We start from the raw sequence: 18,110 nt of genomic DNA on the forward strand, positions 1-18,110 counted from the left end.
AACTGCCCTCCTCTGCCAGCCTGATCACCCACAACTGCCCTCCCCTGCTGGCCATCTTGTGGTGGCCATCTTGTGTCCACATGGGGGTGGCCATCTTTGACCACATGGGAGTGGCCATCTTGTGTGTTGGAGTAATGATCAGTTTGCATATTACATATCTTATCTAATAAAGGTAATATGCAAATTGACCATCACTCCAACACACAAGATGGCCGCCCCCATGTGGGCTCAAGATGGCCACCACAAGGTGGCCAGCAGGGGAGGGCAGTTAGGGGTGACCAGGATGGCAGGGGAGGGCAGTTGGGGGCAATCGGGCCAGCAGGGGAGCAGTTTGGCATTGATCAGGCTGGCAGGGGAGTGGTTAGGGGGTGATCAGGCTGGCAGGCAGAAGCGGTTAGGGGCAATCAGGCAGGCACGCAGGCGAGCGGTTGGGAGCCAGCAGTCCTGGATTGTGAGAGAGATGTCCCAGATTGGAGAGGGTGCAGGCTGGGCTGAGGGACAGACACACACACACACACACACACACACACACACACACACCTAGTGCAGGAATTTTGTGCACCGGGCCTCATATATATATATTCAGCCAGGGTGGCTGAGTGGCTGATGTTTCTCTCTCTCTCCCCCTTCCTCTTTGAAATCAATAATAATAATAATAATCCTACCTAATAAAAGAGTAATATACAAATTGGCCCTAACTCGGCTACACCCACAAGCCATGCCCACAAGCCACACCCACAAGCCAATCAGGAGCAGATATGCAAATAAACCCAACCAAGATGGCTACAGCTACAGAGAGCAAGATTTCCCAGGCAACGGAGGAAGCCAAGCTTTCTTCCTGCCCTTGCAGGCCTAAGCCTCCACTCAAGGCTACAAAGTTTCAATTATAGAAGGTAAACAAATCCAAACAGAAATGGCGGCAGCCACGGAGCTGGAGAGAGCAGGCCAGGGTTGCCCCCCACAATGGAGGAAGCCAAGCTTTCCACCTGCCCTGACTGGCCTAGGCCTCCACTCCAGGCTACAAAGTTTCAATTATAGAAGGTGAATTAACCCCAACAGAAATGGCTGCCGGCCACTGAGCAAGCAGGAGGCTTAGCTCCGCTCCAGGCTACAAAGTTTCAATTGTAGAAGGTAAATAAATTCCAGTTACCAGGGCCTCCACTTGGGTCACCAGGGGGTGTGGCTGGCCTGAAAACCACCACAGGCCCCTTGCTCAGGCCGCCCCATGCCCCAAGGGAACCCCATCCTAATCCGGGACACCCCTCAGGGCAAACCAGCTGGCCCCCACCCCTGCACCAGGCCTCTATCCTATCTAATAAAAGAGTAATATGCAGATTGACCATCACTCCAACACACAATATGGCTGCTCCCATGTGGTCAAAGATCCTGCCCCCATGTGGACACAAGATGGCCACCACAAGATCGCCAGCAGGGGAGGGCAGTTGGAGGCGATCAACCCTGCAGGGGAGGGCAGTTAGGGATGACCTGGCAGGCAGAGGAGGGAAGTTGGGGGCAAACAGACTGGCAGCAGAGCAGTTAGGCATCAATCAGGCTGGCAGTGGAGTGGTTAGGGGGTGATCAGGCTGGCAGGCAGAAGCAGTTAGGGGCAATCAGGAAGGCAGGCAGGCAAGCAGTTGGGAGCCAGCAGTCCTGGATTGTCGGACATCCCTTGAGGGGTCCCAGATTGGAGAGGGTACAGGCTGGACTGAAGGTCACCCCCCCTGTGCATGAATTTCATGCACCAGGCCTCTAGTAGTAGTAATAATAATAATAATAATAATAATAATAATAATAATAAAGAATTCTAGATGTAGCAGAGTCTTAAGTTTTTACCTTTTCATAATGCACCTGGGAAAAAAGAGCCAATGACCTTCTTTAGAATTAGTGCCAGTACCATTTAAGGATATGAAAATGCTGTCTCAGTATTATTTTCAAGGAAACTGTTTCATTCATCTATTATTGTGAAATAAACCATCCTGAAACCTTTTGGTTTTAAAAAGAAGACTATATTCTGTTTGTGAATCTGCAGTTGACCAGGGCTCGGTGGGGTCACCTTGTTTCTTAGCTACCCATGTCTCACAGATTTGCAGGTGACACTGCCTCTGCACTGGGACCTCACGGGGACTATTGGTCCCAATACCATCTCTCGTCCTCTCCAGGAAGCTAGGGCTTCCCCACAGCACAGGGCTGGGTTCCCAGAGTGCGCGTCTGCAGGGAGAGAGCCAGTAGGATTTTGAGGACCTGACTTGGGAAGTGATTCAGCATTGCCTTCTCCTGACTCTGTTCATTAGAAGTACGTCATTAATGTCAATCATCTTTAAAGGGGAAAAATCAGACTCCACCTCACAGTGAGAAAGCCTCAGAAAATGTGTGGGCTTGTTTTAAAACCACAATAGCAATATAGTGCCAATGTAGACAAAAAAAATTACAATGACAGACTTTCTCAGGCTGTTCTCCCGAAGCCGTCAGTGTTCTATGACTTTCTTGTTGAAGCAATACTTGCAAGGGCATATTTATTTTATCTAAGAGCAGAAAAGCTGGTGATAGAAATGAATAATCCATACAGATTTTCATAACAGAAAGGGGGAAAATAGTCTTGTGGTCATTCTGAATTTATTGCTCCTCAAAACAACTGTGTGAACGAGTGTCCGATCCAGTTTGTGAGGCAGGCCTGTATCTCGCCCACTGGAGCGGAGAGGGGAGGGAACGGTTCCTGCATCACTGAGGCTATCTGTCATTATAGATAGAAGACTAGCACTACAGGCAGTGACATTCCTATGATAAGCAAATGGCTGGCCTTTACACATAATGTTGCCCGCAGGAATGGGAAAAGGATGAAATCAAATTTTATCTCATGGGAGTGGATAAGGCACATAGAGTGTGTTTCTCCCACCAAGTGTAAACTTTCGCCAGTGGAGTGGGTGGGCTGACGGCTATCAGCACATCACAGCGTTATGGGGAGGACAGAGAAAGCCGAAGCTGGCAGAGCCCTGAGTGGGGCCCGGCCCAAAGGATGCTCACTAAGAACTGAGAATGGCCCATGATGTGCGAACCTCGAGGAGGCTGAACAAGATGGGACCTTGGATAAGAGTATGCTACTGCTTCTGCTGGGTGAGAGGGAAGAAGGAAAAGGTTTAGGAGGTTTCAGTGCACGTTGATGGGGACTTGAGGATGTGTCCTTCTACTAATTATATTATTTTTCTATAAGTGAGGAGAGAGGAGGGGGGGCAGGAGACTGAACAAAGTTGAGAACATTTGAAATATTTTCTATGAAGATGGGACAGCCAGCAAATCAAAGATACATGGAAGGGCCCAGCCGGTGTTGCTCAGTGGGTGAGCATCAACCTATGAACCAAGAGGTCATGGTTGGATTCCTGGTCAGGGCACATGCCCTGGTTTCAGACGCCATACCCAATGTGGAGTGTGCAGGAGGCATTGATGTTTCTATTTCTCTCTCCCTCTCCTTTCCTCCCTGAAATCAATAAAAATATATTTTTAAAAAAGATACATGAAAGGGTTGCTAAGCAATAGAAAGGCTGGTAGGACATTGGGAGAGTGGAGGGGCCAGGCAGTGGAATATTGACAAAAGGATGGACAAGTGAGGGGATGGAAGGAAGTGAGACAACAGGAGATGGTAGAGCAAAGTTGACAAAGTCAAAGGACTGGGTCCCTGGTGGTGAAGGACACAGCCACAATGGGGAAATGCAGAAAGAGTGAGTAACAGAGGGAGGGAAGAGAGAAGGAATCCAGGCCATAAAGATGGGCTGTTATGATCAGAGGGTAGGATTTTGAACTTCTAAAAATTTTTTTCTTTCAATTCTCACCCAAGGATTTATTTATTATTGAATTTTTTTTTGAGAGAGAGATACATCCATGTGAGAGAGAAACATGGGTCAGTTGCCTCCTGCACATGCTCCAACCTCCTGACCAGGGATAGAACCTGCAACCTGGGTATGTTCCCTGACCTGGAATCAAACCCACCACTTTTTGGTGTATGGGATGCTCCAATCAACTGAGCCACATGGACCAGGGCTAGGATTTTGAACTTTTTAGAGCAAAAGAAGTTCTGAGTGGTAACCAAGCACAGGATGTGGCTGTGGAGTGGACAGAAAAAGAGGATAGGAGTAGAAGTCACTGGAAGTGAGAAAGACAAGTGACTGAGAGGTCCTTCGGGGATTTGGACAAAGCAGAAGCTGTGGTTCCGGGTATCAAATATTAATTCATGGAGGGGGCGACAGGAAGCTGGGAGATGAAAGCTTCAAAGAGAGGTGTAAACTTCAAAGGGTTGGACTTCTGTTTGTTTTAACGGGCTGCTCATTTTTATGGAGGTCACAGTCTGATGCCAGTGGGCAGGTGACCCACTGTTGGTCCCAGCTTCCTGTCCTGAAATGTCTGGGCGGGAGGTCTTTGCCCCTGAGGAAGCTGTAGGGAAAACATGTCCCCAGAGGAGACCCAGGAGTCAGCCAGGGCAAGAACCCAAGAATCAGGGAAATATTTCGAAAAGAGAATGGAAAGATAGATTCATTCATTTATGAAATAACCATTGTGCACTGCTGCGTGTATGATATTGTTTTAGGCTTTGGGTATATTTGTAAATAAGAGTAAAGAAATTGATATTCTAGTGCAAGAGACAGAGCATAAACAACCAGGTAGCCCTAACAGGTTTGGCTCAGTGGATAGAGCGTCAGCCTATGGACTGAAAGGTCCCAGGTTCGATTCCAGTCAAGGGCATGTACCTTGGTCGTGGGCACATCCCCAACAGGAGGTGTGCAGGAGGCAGCTGATTAATGTTTCTCTCTCATCAATGTTTCTAACTCTCTATCCCTCTCCCTTATTCTCTGTAAAAAATCAATAAAATATATTTAAACAAACAAACAAAACAACCAGGTCAATACACACACAAGGTAATTTCTGATAGTGATACAGACTGGGAAGGAAAATAAATGGGGCTATCAGATGGAGAACGATGGGTGTGAGAAGGAAGTGAGGATTCGTTTGTCACAAATGATGTCCCAATAAGAATGGGGGCACAGTGGGACTTTTGTCCATGGTAAACCTAGATCAACTTCGTTGGATGAACATTTGCTGGAACAGACAGTTCTGCTTAAAGCAGACGGAAGATAGCATGTTGAGGTTGCGAACCATTGCTGTGGGACAAGTGATTTTGCAAAATAATGGCCAGGGTTTTTACAACAGCTCTTGCCCATCATGGTCTCCAGGGGAGCTGCCCATGTATGACCCTGTTTGACCTCAAGGGCAGTGACAGACGTTGGTCACCTCAGCCACCACTGTCCTGCACTGGAAAGCAGAGGAGATGCTGCTGCCTTGAGTGGGCAGCTTGCATGCAGTGCAGGAAGCAGTGGTTCTCGAAGTTGAGCAAAGGGAAGTAGCTAGCACTTCAGACATGACACTCTTTGAGGCTTAGAGGAAACCTTTTTAGGGCAAAAAAAAAAAAAAAAAGGAAGTTTTATTTACCAGAGGTTGGTAAGCATAGGAAATTTACTTTCTTAGTAGAACTCGAGCTAAGGTTAGTGGGAGACCAGCAACAATATTGGGGACAGAGCTATAACTGTCTGGTAATGAAAACTGGGGACTTTGGAGGGGTCCTCACTCTGGGTGACCCTGAGAACAGCAGCTTGGGCTCCTGTGATGCTGCCTGGCGCCGTGATGGCCAGGGCATTGGAGACACCACTAGGGTGGGACCCATGGCCCCAGCCCAATCCTCCTGCATCTTGCATCCTGCAGTCCCATTCCCTCATTCTCTCCTCATCTGGGCTACTCCCAGAGATCATGAGGAAGATACAGTTTTTTGGCTGCAGTGAAATCCCTTTCCTTTTAAAATGACTAAACTAATTCATTACTGATTGATTTACTCCAACTTTCTGAGCTCTTACCTTTATTCATGCTACTGTTGTACAAAATAAACTCAATGATTAAAATGTGACAGTACATAGTCCAGCGGGGAGAACTGATGGTTTTTATAAAGGACACTAGAAGCCCAGTGCACAAAATTCATGCCCTTGTGGAGGAGGTCTCAGCCCGTCCTGCGCTCTCTCACAGTCTAGAAGCCCTTGGGAGATGTCCAACTGACAGCGTAGGCCCGTCTTCCACCACCGCTGCATTCACCAGCTGTGAGCCTGTCTCAGAGCTTCTGGCTGAGTGGCGCTCCCCTTGTGGGAGTGCACTGACCACCAGGGGGCAGCTCCTGTGTTGCATATCTACCCCCTGGTCAGTGAGTGTCATAGTGACTAGTCATTCTGCAGCTTGGTCAATTTGCATATTAGCCTTCTATTATATAGGACTAGAGGCCCGGTGCACGAAATTCGTGCATGGAGGGGGGTTGTCCCTCAGCCCAGCCTGTACCCTCTCCAATATGGGACCGCTTGAGGGATGTCCGACTGCCCATTTAGGCCCGATCCCGGTGGGCAGTCAGACATCCCTCTCACAATCCAGGACTGCTGGCTCCCAACTGCTTGCCTGCCTGCCTTCCTGATTGCCCCTAACCACTTCTGCCTGCCAGCCTGATCACCCCCTAACCACTCTGCTGCCACCCTGTTTGCCCCCAACTTCCCTCCTCTGCCGGCCTGGTCACCCCTAACTGCCCTCTCCTGCAGGGTTGATCACCTCCAACTGCCCTCCCTTGCAGGCTTGGTCCCTCTCAACTGCCCTCCCTTGCAGGCAGGGTGCCTCCCAACTGCCCTCTCCTGCTGGCCATCTTGTGGTGGCCATCTTGTGTCCACATGGGGGCAGGATCTTTGACCACATGGGGGCAGCCATATTGTGTGTTGCAGTGATGATCAATCTGCATATTACTCTTTTATTAGATAGGATAGAGGCCTGGTACAGGGGTGGGGGCCAGCTGGTTTGCCCTGAAGGGCATCCCGGATCATGTGGGGGTTCCCTCTGGGTGTGGTGCGGCCTGAGCGAGGGGCCTGTGGTGGTTTGCCCCCTGACAACCCAAGTGGAGGCCCTGGTATCTGGAATTTAAACTTCTACAATTGAAACTTTGTAGCCTGGAGTGGAGCCAAGCCTGGGGCTCCCTCTGAGGCTGGCAGCCATTTGTGTTGGGGTTATAATTGAAACTTTGTTGCCTTAAGCAGGTGGGCCTGGCCAGGATGTGTGGAAAGCTTTGATTCCCCTGTTGCCGGCGGCAACCCTGGCCTGCTCTCTCAAGCTCCATTCTGCCGCCATTTGTTTGAATTTGTGTACCTTCTATAATTGAAACTTTGTAGCTTGAGTGGAGGCTTAGGCCTGGAAAGGGCTGGCGGAAAGCTTGGCTTCCTCTGTTACCTAGGAAACCTTGCTCTCTGTGGCTGTAGCCATCTTGGTTTGGGTTAATTTGCATACTCACTCTGATTGGATGGTGGGCATGGCTTGTGGGTGTGTCAGAGGTATGGTCAATTTGCATATTCGTCTATTATTAGATAGGATTACAAAAAAGCACAAACTAAAATGCCACCTGTGCTCTCTCTCCCTCAGGCCTCACCCGTCAGTCACGTACAGAGCTTTCATCTTCTGCACTGTGTTCTCTTCTAGATTCCAGGTGTGTAGGTTCAGCAGCCACCTGGACTGGGTGCCCCATCTGCACCTCAAATAACACGTGACTTGAATTGAATGAACTGTCTTCCTCCACTGCCCTCAGAACAACCTCGTCCTTCTCCTGTGTCTTCTTTCTGAATAAATGCTGCCATCCCTCATTTATCTAAGCCATAAACAAGAATACCCTTGATCTCCACCTTCAGTCCTCCCTAAGTCCTGTTGAATTTACCTCCTAAATACTTGTAGGGCCTTCTGTCCATCCTGATGGTCATCTCCATAGTTCAGACCTTTTCTTCTCATCTGTGGGTTACGTAGGCAACCCGCAACTGGCCTCCTTACCGCATTTGCCTTGTTCAAAACCTTGGTGCACTGCTATCAGGGTGGTCCTCTGCCTTTTCTTCTTCCATGGTTCCCACGTGCTTTTGGCAGGCAAGATCCCTCATATTCTGGACCCCGTGGCTTCCTGTACCCACAACATGTCACAGCCACTGCCAGTCTCCTCTGGGTGCTCCAGGACGCTGTGCTCTCACCCAAGCTCAGTGATGGCATGTGCTGCTCCTGGCGAGAAAACATTCTTCGGGGCTCAGCTCAGGACTCAGCCCCTCTGGGAAACAACATGTATCTGATTTTCATAGGAAAGTCACCCAGGTAAATGGCCAGGGGTTAGGAGATGTGCTCAAGCTTACTCAGCTAACAACAGACAGAAGCGAGGTTCACATCTCGTCCAATCTGATTTTAGACGGTGATTTTTTTTTTTTATCATTTCATGATGTCATTGTCCCACTGTAGTTCTGAGGAAGGAAGTCAAGGCAGTTCCTGACAGTCAATCAGTCCTGATTCTTCTCAGTAACACAGATGAGGTCCCCCTGACACAGTTAATGTCAGGGTTAAGGGGTCACTTTGAGAGTTAGAGGTGAGTAAAGCTCAGAGCAATGGCCGTAGGAGAGGAGACTAATGTTTGGCAATCCAGAGGAGATGCTTCTCAGATGGAAAGTTTCTTCATGTTATGAGGTCACAGGTTCCCAGACCAGTGGGTGTCAGAGTGATGATCGCAGTGACTCACCCACCATCTGCTGTTCCAGAAGAGGGAGGGAGTGAGAGGTTGGGCAGTGATTAGGGGACCTGACTTCTACCCCTGCAATGGTCTATTCCTGGACCTCCTCAACGTGGGCACAGGAGGAAGTGTGTGAAGGGGTTTCCCCAATGTCTGAGGGCTCCAAGGGGACAGGAAAAACAACTGCTAATTTCCAGACTCAAAGTTGGACACTTGTTGTCAGGGAGCTGGGGTGTTCTGTGCTTCATACGCCTCCCCCAACCCACTTGGTGTGGCACTGAGCTGGGAGCAAAGAACCTGGTCTTGGTCCCCTCCCCTGCCCCATAGCCTGCGTGCATAGCTAACATTTATTGGGCACTTAGCATATGCTAATAGCTTTCTGAAACAGGTTTCATTTGACCCTTCTTGAATTAATAAAGAAACAGAAGTTCAAGAAAGCTCAATAACTTGTCCAAGGTCACAAAGAGAGTCAGTGGTGTGGCCCAAATTTTAAAAAACAGGCTTATCCAACTTGAGATCTCAGAAAGAGAGGGAGGTCTCTGAGGTATCCGGTTCTATTTGATTCATTTTTCTATGGATTAAACAAGGCTCTGATTTCAAGAAACTTGAGGTAGCAATGAGGAAACAGATGAAGTCTCAAATGTGTCCTAGCGCATTCAGCCATGTAGAAAGAAGGGGAAGAGCATGGAAGCCCTGCGGAAACGCTAACACTGATGGGGAATGCATGGACCTAACTCTCAGAGGAGGTGGCCTCAGAGTTCAGGGTGAATGAGTTTTTGGCCTCTCAAGATCTTCTGAGTAAGGAGAAATGTGCAAAGGCATGAAGATAGCGGGCATGTTTGGGAAGAGTGAGTAGATTAGTGACCATCATGATGAGTCAAGAACTCATGACATCAGGGGACACTATTGGCATGATGATGACTGAAGATCCCATTAAAAGGAAATCCTTAACTCTTCCAGATGAGCCCTCCTCAGAACCAAGAAGGTGAACATTTGGGCATTCTGCTCTGTGATCATTATGTTGCTCATTCAGTATATGTCAGGGTAGCATTTTTGGTGGGATTTGTTTGCTCAGAACTGTAAAGTCTATGCATGTAGCCACAGGCTTCTTGGTTTGTTACTCATACAATGTGGTTGTCAATGATGAGGCACAAGCATCTGCTCAAAGTTTTTTAAGTGGAGGAAAGTTTGCATCCTCATTCCATCTCCTCTGAGAACCGTGCACCTCAGCAACCTCTCTCTCCTTCTGAGGGCCAGTGGATGACATGGCACAGTGCGTAATAAGCACTTCTCAAGTTGGCTACCCAGTCTTCAAAATTAAACATTTCAAATAGCTGCATAGTATTCTAATACAACATTATTAATTAATATTCCTTTTCTTGAATGCTGAGGTTTCTCTTGGTATTTTGTTGTTTTCATCTTTGCTGAAACAATGGTGTGGCTTTTATACGTTGTGTTACTTTTTGTTAAAAGGTTCCCTAAAGTGGGATGAATGGGTCAAAGATTCATTATATTTTTATGGGTTTGGATACAGGTCACATAATCACCTTCTGAAAAGCTGGAACTGTAGCCTGTGGCTGGCATCAACTTTCACTGCAGCCTCACCAATGTTGGGAAATGTGCTTTTCCTAATTTTTGCTAATTTATTAGGTGTAAATGCCTATTCTAACTGTGATTTCCTTGTTAATTACAGAAGTTAAGCATTTTCTATATTTGTTTTCCATTTGATTTAAACTTTTTGCAAATTTCCCTTTGCTCACTTACCTAATAGAATTTTAATATTTTTCTTTTCAAATTGTATGAGTTCAAAATCACATGTGGGGAAAATAGGCCAAAGGCTCTCATAGAAGCTATATAAAGATGGACCAGGAGCCAGAATAGCAAAGGGGTAGTAAAGAAATATACAAAGTAATAGCTTAGAGTTTATCTTCATTTTTGAAGTAGCTCCAGAGTAGTGATTCTTAACCTTTTATGAGTCTACACATCCTTTTGAGATATGGCTCCTTATCCCCAAAATGAACCTAACCTATAGAATTTAAGTGAGTTCATGGACCACCTGAGGCCTGTCCACAGATCCCTCTCAGTCAAGGTCCTTTGTTCTATAAAAACTGCTTTAACTAAAATGTTCATTTAATTATGCTTATTTAAAAATATTTTTATTGATTTTAGAGAGGAAGGGAGAGGGAGAGAGAGATAGAAACATCAACAATGAGAGAGAATCATTGATGGGCTGCCTCCTGCATGCTGCTGACTGGGGATTGAACCCACAATCCAGGCATGTGCCCTGACGGAATGAAACCATGACCTACTGGTTCATGAGTTGATGCTCAACTTCTGAGCAACACCAGCCAGGTTAATTATGCTTATTTTTTACCAGTCTGAACAAAGGGCTAAGTTGTTATGTTTTGTTTGAAGGTTAATGTTATAAATAATTCAATGTAGTCTTCATATCTTTATATATGTGTGTGTGTGTGTGTTTGTTGTTGTTGTTGTTGTTGTTGTTGTTTTTTAATTTTAGAGAGGAAGGGATAGAAAGAGACAAATAGAAACATCAGTGATGAGAGAGAATCATTGATTGGCTGCCTTCTGCAGTCCCCACACTGGAGGTTGAACCCAAAACCCAGGCATGTACCCTTCACTGAATTGAACCTGGAACCTTTTAGTCTACAGGCTGATGCTCTATCCACTGAACAAAACTGGCCAGGGCTAGTCTTTATTTCTTTTTCTTTTTCTTTCTTTATTTTTTTTTCCTGAGAGTTTTGAGGTTATTGCTGGGTAGACTTCAATTTCCCAGATAAAAACTTGGCCTCACGATTCAGACCTTCAACTCCAGATGTGACAAAATCTCAATGATGTGGAATCCAGGTCCCTCCAACTCTGATGGGGCAAGGGCTCAGTGATATGGGAAACTCTGAGTTTGAAACAAAAATAACATATTGAGGCTCCAAAGACCTAAGATTTACCAGATTCAAAATTTTAAATTACTATGTTTGAAAACTTAAAGTGAAAAAAAAAAAAAGAATCAAAAAGTAAGCAAGAGAAAAGTATAACAAATGATCTGGCAGTTTTGAGGAAGTATTTAAATTGAGCTTTTAGAAATAATAAATATGGCTTTTGAAATAAAAAACTCAGTGGTTGGGTTTCAACAGCAGAAGGAATGCATTGTTAAAAATGGAATTATTGCCCTGCAAGAGTCCAAAAACATTACTCAGCATGCAGAACAAAGAAACAGGGCAAGTCAGTGTGGGACAGACGTGTTCAGACACTGTGAGGACAGAGTGAGAAGGTCTAGCTTAATCTAGTCACAGCCTCCTAAGGTGGAAGCAGAGAGCAAAGAGAAAACAAAGTTCGAAGAGTTAACATCTTAGAATATTCCAGAACTGGTAAATAAATGAATCCATAGATCCATAGTTCATCCCCAGAAAGATAAAGATAAGCTTGTATGCAGATGGACTGCAATGAATCTGTAAATGAAGTTGAAGAGATTATTTTAGAAGTGCCTGATGGCTGACGTCACAATAGAAATGGAAGCCACCTTCTAAGTGCTGAGAGAATTAACCATTGTTACAGAATTGTGTACCTACCAAAACTAATCTGTTAAGAGAAGGGACATAATAAAGATGTTTCCAGATAAATAATAAATAACTTTACTATCAACAAGCCCTCCTTAAAAGAATGTCTAAAGGGTTTTATAAAAATAAGAGAATTTTCCTAGAATGAAAGTATATTCCTTTTTTATTAGCTTCTATAACACATTGTCACAAACTTAGTGGCTCAGAACAAGACAAAATTATCATCTTCCCTTTTCGCAGATCAGACTCTGACACAAGGCTCACAGGCTGGAATGGGGTGTCAACGGGGCTGCCGGAGGCTCTGGGGAGAAGCGCTTCCTGGCTTTTCTACCATTTGTCAGTTTCTTCCGTCATCGCTGGGCCTCCCTCCTCCTTCAGAGTTAGCAGCTGGGGTAGGTCCTCCTCCCAGAACATCACTCTGACTCCTCTCCTGTCCTCCTTCACTTTGAAGGGCCCTGTGATTCCACTGGGCCCATCTGGATGACGCAGAACAACACCCTTGTTTAAAGTCATCTCATTAGCAAAGTCATTCCATCTGTAACCTTAATTCTCCCTTTCCCATGTAACCTGACACATTCACAGGTCTGGGGATTAGGATGTAGATAGCTTTGGGGGTCATTCTTCGGCCTATCATACAAGATTGGGATGAAAGCAAGAATGGTGAGCCAAGAAACCAGTAAACACGTAGGAAAATCTAAACAAACCTTGTAAAAAAAAATCTAAATGTGGAATTAGAAAAAGGACAGACCTAAAATGCCATCAACAATGCCTTATAGGTTGAGCTGGAGATGACTGAGGTTAAAAATGCAAATAGAGCCATGAATTTTGGAGGAAAGAAGGTTAACTATTTATTACCTTTAGTAATATGAAAAGTAAAATATTCCTGGTAAAATTTCAATAGTAACCACTAAAAAAGCAGAAACAGATTATGTAACTTCTAAACCAGTAGGGGAAATAAAAAAATAATAACATCGGCCCCCCCCCCCCCCCCGCCGCCCAATAAGGCAAGAAAGGAGAAATAGAAACATTGAAAAGGGTTTAAAAAATGTGAGTAGTAAAGCAAGTCCAAATATAGTAAAGATTATAACAGGTGAACATGAACTAAGCTTCCTAGTTGGGGGACAGAGTATCAGGTTGGATTTTAAAATCCAGCTCAATGCTGTTAACAAGAGACATGCCCAAAATATTAAACAGGAAAGTTGAAAGTGTAAGAATGAAAGAACACAGTCAGGCACTAATTAGCAGGGTGCGTGGCCAGTCCATTCATTCAGAGCAGAATTTCTTTGAGAACAGGAAGGAGATGGCCACCCTATAGTGACCAAGTATTTAATTCACCACAAGTAGATGACACTGAACTTGTATGACTGAAAACAAAACAACACGTCCCAAAATTTCAACATATATAGACTTTGTAAGAGCCATAGCCACCAGGGGACACATGCTTACTATGTTCATGTGACTCTACTAAAAGCTTTGCAGGTTCATCAAAGTGCTAGCATTATTCCCTCTTTACAGATGGGAAGTCTTCCCCACAGAGGACGGGGTTGGACCTGGGCCATGGTTTCTTCTGGGCTCTGCTCCCTCCTCACTGGGCCCACACTTCCCTTGAAGAAATTAGCATCGTCCATAGGGCCACAGTCACCATTGAACAGGTTTAGACAGATCTGGGTGGACCTTCCCTAGTTGCAAATGAATAAAGTGGCCCCAGGGTACATCTACCCAGGTCAGTCATAGCTCGCACATGGGCAGACACAGCCCTCTCCAGGCCTGACGGTGGTCCTTCTCAGAATCTCTTTAAGGAGCCACTGCCATGCTGGGTCCGTAGGAAAGCCTCCTCTCTGTGCCCTTGCCCTCGCCCAGCGTTTTCTTCCTGAGCGGGGGGCTCGAGTCCTGACCTCAGCAGCCTGCTACTACTCACCCACATCAGGCTCCTGCATATTAACCCCAGAACAGGCCTCAGACCAATCCCCAAATTAAAGAACAGGTCTTCCTGTAAGAGCTGGAGGTTCTCCCTCTATCCCACAGCTTGAACTTCTATAGAAACAGTTCACATGCTGGCCAGCCCATGAAGCTCCCAACATCCCCTCAACTGCAACACTGAAGTTAGTGTCTCGTCTGGCAGGTGGCAGCCAGGGGTGTAGGAGAAGGCCAAGGTCCTGCCCCTTCCTGGCTCTGCGCTCTTAGTAAGTCACCTCCCACTTTCAAACTTCTGATTTGCTGGTCGACAAGTGCCTTTGGCTATTGAAGAGATGCAAACATTAGACACATAAAGCACGTGGCAGGGTGCCAAGCACAGGTAGGCATTAATAAATGCTGCCTCCTTCCCACGTTGCTCAGGAGGTCCGCATGCTCTTGGATGGACTAGCCCTTATTTCCGTAGTGGCTTCAGAGCCATACCAAAGCCATGTTGGACATGGAATCTGGAAACGGATTCTTAACCTAAGTTCTGTCCACAGATTTCCCTGTCACTTGCCTCTATTTCTCCATTTGCCAAATGGAAGCATTTGCAATTGGCCTCTGCCACTTGGCGTTTCCAAAAGGCTTAGGCCCAGGGTCATCCTCAGAGGCTTGCGGTGGGCTTATGCTGCCACGTCTTAGGTCATGTGTTGCCCTTCTTGTGGAATAAGAATTCCATCTTATACGTGTATTGGGTTAGCAGTTCACCAAGCACTCCCACCTCATGGCCCTGTGTTTATTGGTCTTGGCAATGATGCTGCAAGGGAGATAAAAGGCAGGTCAGGTGTTCTGATCCCCATTTCAGAGCTTGGGAGTTTGACTGTCAGAAAGGAATAAGGGATTGTCTGGGACACCGTCATTGGGTAACTGGAAAAGCTAGGTGTCCTGACTGCTAGTGCTTCCTTCTGAAGGAGGCATCATGATGGTGACAAGGGCTCTGAGTCAAACAGTCCCGTGCCTCAGTTTCCCCAACTGTAAAATAGAGATAATAAAAATACATCTGACGACTATTGTGAGAGTCATGGAGAGTGTGTGTGTGACAGCATGACGGCTGCTGTGGTCGTTGTTACTATGGATGCTGAGTGTGTTGCCCGGACCTCCTCCCTGCCCATGGGAACAGGCCACTGCTGAGAGGTCACAGCTCGTCTCCAAGGGAAGCCTGCATTCAATGACCAGTCAGTGTGGGGATGGAAAGGCCTGACTCCCTCACCAGGGACACCCTCCCTCCAGATGGGCGGAGGCCTATGTCTGGGCTGCATCACAGCTCAACCTCACTTTCTGCTCTGTCCTTCCTTCTTCACATCCCAAACTAGCTTCTGAGTATATGCCTCGTATGCTAATATCCACGGCATGGTAGGCTTGTGCACATATTGAAAGCATCCTCTGCCAGTCAGACATGAACCACAAAGTGGGTGACTTTGCATGGAACCATCACACAGAGTCCTGTCCCACGGAAAGCATCTATGTTCTTGCAACAGACCAAGATGGGAAGGCCCTCCCCCATCTAAGTCCATGACCTGGCACCGTGCTGGGACCCAGCAGCTGGGGCAGCCTCCTGGCCTGGGCAAGCCCGACCCTGGGCTGTTCTGTTCCTGACACAGCCTCCTATCCCCAGTGATGCAACCCTGCCACCCAGCACAGAGTGTTCCTGTCACCCAGCACAGAGAGGCTTGCAGTTAGCCGTCTGCCCAGGAGTCTGAAGCACCGCAAGACCCTGTGGTGGGAACGCTTCTACTTTCCCCTTGAAAGCCCCTGGCCTCAGAAAAGGAAGCATTCCCAGGTGACCGACATTTGGGGCAAGGCTTCCCACGCTCAAACCCCTGTGACACGAAACAACCAACAGAGACACCTGATGGCTCCAGCTGCTCCTTGGGGGATAAGACGCCATAATTATGACCAGCTCCCCAGGGAAGCGTACAATGTAAGAAGGAAAACGCAAACTAAAGAGTTACTAAACTTGTTTCCACACCTTTCCTGTGGGAAGTCCTGGTGCCCCTATTCTGCCCCAAGTCCAGGGTCTTTGAAGGGGTAACCGGATAAGGGTGTACAGGCCTGGCCCCTCACCCTGTGGGCTCCTCGAGTTGCCTTCCACCCTGACCACTGCACTTGGTGCTGAGCACTCAGGCCTGCCTGCACCCCAGCCATGCTCCCTCTCACTTCCTCTTGCCAGGCTGTCCCATCTCCCTCTGAGACCCCACCCCAAGCCCTGTGGGTTGGGTGTTCCTACTCTGTGCTCCCTGTATCTACGTCCATAGCACCCTGTGATGCAGTTTCTGGAGGTGTGGACACTGAGCCCCAGAGGACAAGGACACGCCCACCATGCTCACCTCTGTCCCCTCAGGGTCTCAGGTCGCACCTGGCAGGTGCGTGGGGACCAGCGCACATTCAGTTTTGTTGTGATTGCTGGCTATCCATGCAGCTGACAGCTCTGCCATTGGCTGCTGCGAAAGCAAGAGGCACCACAACTTTTCCTTCAGCCTCAGCTACCAGGACACTGGGAGAGTCGATTGCTCTGACCTAGCTCTGTCTTCTGTTCTGCACTGTCTGAGGATGGGGGGATGGGGAGGGGTGAGATGGTCTCCAGCACAAGGCAGGTGCTGGCAGACCGATGGGGTCCTGTGGGGAGCTGGGAGTGGCCTGTGCTCTCAGATGGGGGAGCTACTGTGCCCGCCTGGAACCCATCCTCTGCATTTTCATTTTCATTTGCCAGACTTCTCAGTCCCCCTTGCATCACTTGTTGGGTTTTACAGGATTATCTCATGCCTGGCTCTGGTTGCAGGAAACAGACTTGCTTGAGCTTCTACTGTAAAGGAGAGTCTATGAAACAGGACATGGTGACAGGAAACACAGCCGGATCTCAGGAGAGACTATAACTGGGAACAGGAAGCTCATGGGCCACAAAGCAGTCATGATGGTCTGCCCACCACCCCCTCTGTCTGTATCTGGGCTTCATTCTGAACCAGTCTGTGTGACCCTGAGGACATCTGTGAAACTGGGGTCAGGCAGTGCCCACCTCGTGGGGTGGCTTAGGATGGAGATGGCCAACGTAAGGTGCTTGGAAGACAGGAGACAATAAGTGTGAACCTCTGGGCACCAGAACCACCTCCTGGAGTGGCCCTCCAATGTGATAACAGATACAGACACCATGGTGTCTCGCTGGCAGGTGCCCTGGCTTCCCCAATGCCCAACTTTCCAGGTTTAAAAAATCTGGTTCCTGATTGGAACAGGCGTTTCTCTACAGAAGCTGCCTCAGAAGTCCCCCGCCTGGCTCAGAGTCCTTCGTGCTGCTGTGAGCCCAGCTGAAGAGCAGGAAGTAAAGGTGTGGGAAGTCCCTGCGGTCAGTCGGAGCACCCATGATGGGGTTTCACCCGCCCCCTGCACCTCCCAGCCAGACCTCAGGCCTGTGGGCTGAGTGAAGGGACTCTGAGCGCGAGTCCAGGCCCCAGAGACAGGGTTAGGGGACCGAGAAGGGCTCAGCAGACCCCTCCGGAAATGTTTAAGGATAAGGAGTGAGCGTGCCCATCCTTCCCCACGGGAGAAACAGGCTTGATGGCCGCCTTCGGAGGCAGCATTAGGCGTGCCTGCCTCTCCCTTCGCTTCCCTAAGCCCTAAGGCAGTGCCCACGCAAGGCCCTCTTTCTATGCACTCCGGATATGAAGCACTTTACAGTCTGTCCGTCATTCCTTGTTAGCCTGCCTCTAATCTAAGGTGGGGCGGGGAGTGCCGGCCGTTTTACAGCTATTGGACTGAGGCCTAGAGAGCAGAGGGGATGTGTCAAGAGTGCAGACCTGGGGACAGCAGCCAGGACTTTCATTCTCTCAAAAGAGCCCTTGCCTCTGTTTTCCCAGGTGTCAACCCAGATGGCTTTAAGGGTTCTGAGTTGTCTTCCCTTGATGGCAGGGTCCAGGGGCATGAAACCAGAGAGCAGGTTCTGGATGGCCATGAGGAGAAGATTCAGAACACAGGGTCTTCCAGCGGAGGCGGGGAGA

Source organism: Eptesicus fuscus, chromosome 16 (assembly GCF_027574615.1).
Source record: "Eptesicus fuscus isolate TK198812 chromosome 16, DD_ASM_mEF_20220401, whole genome shotgun sequence".
Classification (NCBI taxonomy): domain Eukaryota; kingdom Metazoa; phylum Chordata; class Mammalia; order Chiroptera; family Vespertilionidae; genus Eptesicus; species Eptesicus fuscus.